The following is a 7,996-nucleotide window of genomic DNA, read 5'->3' on the forward strand; positions in this document are numbered from 1 at the left end:
AGGAAATTCGTAGATTCTTGGAAGCTTGGCAACCCCTTGAAACGAAAATGTTTCTTGCCAGTCTCTGCTTAGGCCTACTTGAAGAGGAAACAAACCATACAGCCCAAACTGAGCACTACTTTATTTTGTCAAGTTTCAAAGAGGGCCTAAAAACCGTATTGGATTTAGAGTTGCAAATTCTTCTTTCTATATAGGAGAGAAAAGATTAAAACCAAAAAATAAAAATGCTACTGCAATCGAACACTTCAACCTAGAAGAAGAAAATTTTGTGAGCCAACTGGGATTTGTGTACTAATCATTACCACCAAGTATCATCAAGATTCGTTATTAAATACTTGCTGATATTTCAGGAAACTCGCAGTTGCTTGGAAGCTTTGCAATCCCTTTCAATTAAATGGTTTTTGCCATTCTCTGCTTAGAGCTACTTGAAGAGGAAACAAACCATAGAGACAAAACTGAGAACTCCTTTATTTTGTGAAGTTTCATAGAGCTACTACAAAGGATGTTGGATTTAGTGTTCCAAAGTAATCAATCTGTATAAGAGAGAAAAGAGTGAAACCTAAAAGTAGAAAAAGCTACTGTAAACGAACGCGTCAACATAGAAGTAGAAATTTTAGTTAGCCAAGTGGGATTGGTGAACTAATCATCACCACCAAGTATGATCAAGATTGGGTGAAAAAATATTTGCTGATATTTCAGGAAACTCATAGTTTCTTGGAAGTTTGGCAACCATTTTCATTGAATGTGCTTTTTGCCAGTTCCTGCTTAGGGCTACTTGACGAGGAAACAAACCATAGAGACAAAATTGAGAACTACATTATTTTGTTAAGTTTCAAAGAGCGCCTACAAACAATGTTGTATTTAGAGTTCCAAATTCATATATCTATATAGGAGAAAACAGAGTGGAACCTAATAATAAAAACTTCTACTGTAAACGAATGCTTTAACCTAGAAAAACAAAATTTGGTGAGCCATGTAAGATTTTTTAACTGATCAGTACCACCAAGTATCATCAAGATTGAGTGAAAAAAATATTTGCTGATATTTCAGGAAACTCGTAGTTGCTTGGAAGCTTGGCAACCCATTTCAATGAAAGTGCTTTTCGCCAGTGTTTGCTTATGACTACTTGAAAAGGAAACAAATGATAGAGATAAAAATGAGAACCACTTTTTTTGTCAAATCTCAAAGAGCTAATATAACCCATGTTTAATTTTAAGTTCCAAATTTATCTGTCTATATAGGAGAGAACAGAGTGAATCCTAATAATAGAAACTGCTAGTGTAAAAAAATACTTCAACCAAGAAGAAAAAAATTTGGTGAGCCAAGTATGATTTGTGGTCTGCTCATTACCACAATGTATCTTTAAGATTGGTGAAAAAATATTTGCTGATATTTTATGAAAATCGCAGATTCCTGGAAGCTTGGCAACCCCTTACAATAAAAGTGCATTTCGCCAGTCTCTGCTTAGGGCTACTTGAAGAGGAAACAAACCATAAATACAAAACTGAGAAGTACTTTATTTTGTCAAGATTGAAATAGCTCCTAAAAACCATGTTGGATTTAGAGTTCCAAATTCTTCTATCTATATAGGAGAGAACAAACAAAAACCTAAAAATAAAAACTGCTAATGTAAACAAACGCTTCAACCTAGGATAACAAACTTTGGTGAGCCAAGTGGGATTTTTTTCTGATCATTATCTCCAAGTATCAAAATGATTGGTTGAGAAAATATTTGCTGATATGTCAGGAAACTCATAGTTTACTGGAAGCATGGCAACTCCATTCTATGAAAGAGTTTTTCGCCCGTCTCTGCTTAATGCTAATTGAAGAGGAAACAAACCATAGAAATATACATGAGAACTACTTTATTTTGTCAAGTTTCAAAGAGCTTCTAAAAACCATGTTGGATTTAGCATTCCAAATTTATCAATCTATATAAAAGAAAACTGAGTGAAACCTAAAAACAAAAACTGCTACTGAAAATGAATGCTTCAACCTAGCAGAACAATTTTTGGTGAGCCAAGTGGGATTTGTGTACTGATCATTACCACCAAGTATCATCAAGATTGTGTAAAAAAGTAATTGCTGATATTTCAGGAAACTCATAGTTTCTTGGAAGCTTGGCAACCCCTCTCAATGATAGTGCTTCTCACCAGTCTCTACTTAGGGCTACTTCAAGAGGAAACAAACCATAGTGATAAATCTGAAAACCACTTTATTTTGTCAAGTTTCAAAGAGCTCCTACAAAGCATGTTGGATTTTGAGTTCCAAATTCATCTATTTATATAGGTGAGAACAGAGTTAAACCTAAAAATAAAAACTGCTACTGTAAACGAATGCTTCAACCTAGAAAACGAAAATTTGGTGAGTCAATGGGATTGGTGTACTGATCGTTACCACCAAGTATCATCAAGATTGGGTGAGAAAATATTTGCTGATATTTTAGGAAACTTGTACTTTCTTGGAAGCTTGGCAAACCCGTTCAATGAAAGGGCATTGCGCCATTTCTGCTTAGGGCTACTTTTATAGGATACAAACCATAGAGAAAAAACTGAAAGCTACTTTATTTTTTCAAGTTTCAAAGAGCTACTACAAACTATGATGAATTAAAACTTCCAAATTCATCAATCTATATAGGAGAGAACAGAGTGAAACCTAAAAATAAAAACTGCTACTGTAAACGAACACTTCAACCTAGAAGAACAAAATGAGGTGATTCAAGTGATATTTGTGCACTGATCATTACCACCAAGTATCATCAAGATTGCGTGAAAAAATATTTGCTGGTATTTCAGTAACTCGTAGATTCTCGGATGCTTGGCAACCACTTTCAATGAAAGTGCTTTTTGCCAGTTTCTGCTTAGGGGTACTTGAAGAGGAAACAAACCATAGAGACAAAACTTAGAACTTCTTTATTTTGTCAAGTTTCAAAGCGCTACTACAAACCATGTTGTAGTTAGAGTTCCAAATTCATCTATCTATATAGGAGAGAAGAGAGTGAAACCTAAAAATAGAAACTGCTAATGTAAAGGAACGCTTCAACCTAGAAGTAAATAATTTGGTGAGCCAAGTGTGATTTGTGTTCTTATCAGTACCACCAAGGTTCATCAAGCTTGGAGAAAAAATAATTGCTGGAATTTCGGAAACTCGTAGATTCTTGGAAGCTTGGCAACACCTTTCAAAGAAAGTGCTTTCGCCAGTCTCTGCTTAGGGCTACTTGAAGAGGAAACAATCCATAGAAAAATAACTGAGAACTACTTTATTTTTTCATGTTTCAAAGAGCTACTACAAATTATGTTGGATTTAGAGTTCTAAATTCATCAATCTATATAGGAGAGAAAGAGTGAAACCTAAAAATAAAAACTGCTACTGTAAGTGAACACTTCAACCTAGAAGAACCAAATTTGGTGAGCCAAGTGTGATTCGTGTACTGATCATTACCACCTAGTATCATCAAGATTGGGTGAGAAAATATTTGCTTACATTTTAGGAAACTCGTAGTTTCTTGGAAGCTTGGAAAACCCGTTCAATGAAAGGGCTTTGCACCATCTCTGCTTAGGGCAACTTGAAGAGGAAACAAACATTAAAGAAAAAAAATAAGAAATACTTTATTTTGTCAGTTTCTAAGAGCTACTACAAACCATGTTGGATTAGGAGTTCCAAATAAATCTCTCTACGTAGGAGAGAACAGAGTGAAACCTAAAAATAAAACTGCTACTGTAAACGAATGCTTCAACCAAGAAGACAAAATATGATGAGCCAAGTGGTATTTGTGTACTGATCATTACCACCAAGTATCATCAAGATTGATTGGAAAAATATTTGCTGGTATTTCGGAAACTCGTAGATTCTTGCACGCTTGGCAACCTTTTTCAATGAAAGTGCTTTTCACCAGTCTCTGCTTAGGGCTACTTGAAGCGCAAAAATCCATTGAAAAAAACTGAGAACTTCTTTATTTTGTCCAGTTTCAAAGAGCTACTACAAACCATGTTGTATTTAGAGTTCCAAATTCATCTATCTATACAGGAGATAACAGAGTGAAACTTAAAAATAAAAACTGGTACTTTAAACGAACGCTTCAAACTAGAAGAACAAAATTTGGTGAGCCAAGTGTGATTTGTGTACTGATCATTACCACCAAGTATCATCAAGATTGGCTGAAAAAATATTTGCTGATATTTCAGGAAACTTGTACTTTCCTGGAAGCTTAGCAACCCTTTTTTTTTTCTTTTTTTTTAGAATAGAAATTAGAAGTTTATTAAAGGACAGCAGAAAAGACTTCTCCTGGAGGAAGAAGGTGACCCAAGAGGTGGGAATCCGTGGAAATGCTGTTGTTTCTGCTTTTTATAGTTTTGGTGATGGAATGTAGGTTGGAAATGTGTTAGGACACAGGTGGGCCAAAGGAGTAATCTGGTAAGGGAGGACTTCTGAGTCAGCACCTCCAAGTTTGCTGGGGTTGTTTCCTCGGCTCCATTAACATTTCTTTGAGGTGGACTTTGGCCTTGGGCCTTTTCAGGACTTCATTAACATTCCATAAGTTGTCCTGCGTTTTCCGTGAGTCATTCCTAGCATGGCCTCCATTTTAGATTTTACTCAATATTAGACCCAATGTACCTAACTACACTGACTACCTAACTTTAAATCTGGCTTCATCTCCCCCTCTAATTTGGGAACTCCTTACTTCTGTAAGGAAGGGGGGCGAAGAAAATCTTTTTGGCCTCTTCAGGCTGAAAAGGGATGGTGTGGGGCAAGCAGTTTGGAGTCCCCCTTTAAAAATCTGGTCTATTGAGTGGTCCATGATAGAAGTCTGTTTTAGAAGTAATAGGCTCGATGGCCGTTTGAGTGATGGGTGGTCTATAAGAGAGACAAGAATTCATTAGTACTGGAACAAGATTGATGCAGCAATAAATCCCATAGCACAGGAATATGCCAATGAGTATGATGGCAAAGACAAAAACTAACAATGTTTTCCACCAGGAAGTACCAGGAACCAGGAGCCAAAATATTGTTCCCATGACAAAGTGGGTGAGGACATGGCATTTATCTGAGTATGTCAATCTTTAAGGATATTTGTCAAATTCCAGAATTGTCAGGGATGTAAACACAACATTTAACTTTTAGGGTTACAGATGTCCTTTCCCTTAAGATATAGTTTAATAATTTAATGTCATCTGGTCATCTGATCTTGCAAAATCCTTTTACTAGTATGACCTGTGTGTCTAATAGAGAAATCTTAATTTTGTTACTTAGGGCTGGATAACCATACTAGCAAACACCAGGCCTACCTGTGTAGGTTAGAAATAAAGGCCTTGAACTAAAAACTACTCTGGCAGTTCCTTTTGATAGTTATTAGGCATTTCTGTCTGAGAATCTCTTTTGAAGCCTCCAGTTTACTTATTTATGGAAGTTACATTTAACTATTATTTTATTTACAATGCCCAGGAATAGCTGATTTTTGGCTTTGACTGTCTTTGCTAAGTGTTTAAGATGAAGCAAGTCAAACGGACTTTTGTTTCTATCTATTGTTAACAGTCAGCTGAGTTTCCTTGGGAGTCCTCGGGAACTTACAGCAGCTTCGTAAGTTCTGCTAGTGCCATTTGCGCTAGGATGGGTCCACGCCTTGCTTGACCATGTGGCTTCCCTCGGAAGCATCAGGGATGTCTCCCTTTTCTGATGACCCTCCTCTTCACAGCAAATGCACTGATTGGCTTTCTGTCCTCCACTGGTCTCATTAATCTCCCTGATCGGGAGATTATGTGGCCTAGATTTGCAAAGCTCTTTGGAAAAGTTCCCTATTCCCTGATTCAGACTGACTGAGGGCAAGAGCCAAATATTGGTTTTCTTGGCCCTTTTAATTTAACTTTAATTTTAAAACTTAATCTTAAACATCCAGCAAATTAATTTCAACAGCCTTATATTAAGAGCACTGGGCTTTAATGTCTATCTCTCTATCCTGTAAGGTGGTAACTCCTTATCTTAAGTTGACCCAGGTTGTGAGTTCTTAAATCAGTACCTCTGCAAAACATTAACAGGCAATCTTTAAGCCATTTTAAAAACTACAAGATAAAATTATCAAGAGTAAAAACATATTTAGTTCATGTAATAGCTACCTTGAATTTTGGTGGAGTTATACATTATAATCCCCTGTTTGAGATCCTGGTAATCATGACAAAAACTAACCTTTGGACACAACTTTAAATGTACTGAAATCTAGTCTACTTCTTTCATAGTCACTTTCACATGCAGTGAGATGGGACACAGAGCCTTATCTCAACTAAGGCGGGGCTCTTCATAGATCTTAAATACTATAGTTCTGAAACTGATCTTTGCTTTTTAAACATTACTTTACAAAGCCTACATTAAATGTTGTGAACTTGAGCAAACATAACATAATATCACATCTAAAACATGAATTAAAGAAAGGCTGAAAGCTTCCAACCTTTTGTAGAAAAGTAGCAAAGTACTTTTGTGTTTTACAATAAACCTTTACACATATTAGGCCCTCATTAACTTAAAAATACACTTAAATTGTATCTCAGTGTAAAAAGTAACATAGAACTGTACGTATCTTATTGATAACAAGCCCAGTTATAGAACACAAATGATTTAATTTTATCTCCAACATGTCTTTCTTTTAAGCCTAAAATTACCATACAACTTTAGAACACAGCTTGATATAATGCTCTTTCTAAAGCTTTTATCTAACAGACTTGTATACCTGGAAGATGTGAACACATTAATAGCACCAATTACATTGATGTTTTTATATTAAGCAAGTTTAGCTTTTAAAGAGATAACATAGCACAATTCTCTAAAACAATAGCACTTGTTTAACCAGCTGTTTAATTTCTTTAAGATAACTTGCTCAAAAACTTACACTTGTAAGCAACTTACACAGACCTTCTTTATATCATTTACTTAAACTCTTTTAATTACTTAATCATATAGACTCTTATCGGGAAAAACATTTTCCCTCTATGAAATCCATACCTAGAACCTTCTAGTTTCTTTTTTATCTGTTAACCTCCTTCTGTTCACATTTTGAAACAATATTTGTAAATTTTTGAATTTAAGCAGATTTAACATTTTATTAGGGCCTTTTTGAACACCTAGAAAAACATAAGATTAATTTAAAACCTTTTTCTATCTATTTACCAAATTTAAATTGAGCCATTTGAATCATGTGAATCAAAGATATTTGGATTGATTTTTTAAATTTTTTATGAGCGCTCCTCATCTGTCAATTGTCATATCACTGCATGATATATGGATGTACACACATACAGACATACTGACATACAACACGTAACACAAGTGTAACACAACACAATAGTAAAGGCCTTGTTGCTTTCTCAGGCAAAATCTCATTGCAATGTTTAAGACTCCATAGTTGATCAAAAATAGAACTTATCAGAAAAACATTATCCTGTCTGTAGGATCAAAATCATGAGCTCAAAAAAAAATACAAAATCTAAGGAAAAAGCAAAAATCCTAGAAAAAATTGACTGGCCAGTAATTAGTAAATGCCATACAATTTACTCTCTGGTTTAATCTAGTTTGAGTTCCCATAAAAAGACACTTTTACTATTTTTTTGGGTGGCCTCAGATCTGTCTCCTACTGAGTGCCCCAGGCTTCTTCTATTTGCATATCAGCTTAAGCCCTGACTGAGGTCTGGAAGCAACTGATAAAACCGTAATTTTGAGCAGAAACCTCATGCCTAAGGCATTTTAACAATAAGTCATAATTTCCAGGTTTGGATGTTGAAAATTATGATACAAGTTTAAGATATAATTTATAAAATTTCATACCTTTACATTTTCCTACACTAGAAAAACTTGCTCACACAAAACTGAAAATAGGATCTTGCTTAATAATATAAAGCTACAATCAGAAGAGATCCCTTCAGGATCATTAAGCCACTTTCTTTGTTCTGAAGTTTCTAAAGTAGTATTAAGTTACATTAAATCACCTGAAAAAATTTTAAAAGAGAACTAC

Source organism: Callospermophilus lateralis, unplaced genomic scaffold, assembly GCF_048772815.1.
Source record: "Callospermophilus lateralis isolate mCalLat2 unplaced genomic scaffold, mCalLat2.hap1 Scaffold_289, whole genome shotgun sequence".
Classification (NCBI taxonomy): domain Eukaryota; kingdom Metazoa; phylum Chordata; class Mammalia; order Rodentia; family Sciuridae; genus Callospermophilus; species Callospermophilus lateralis.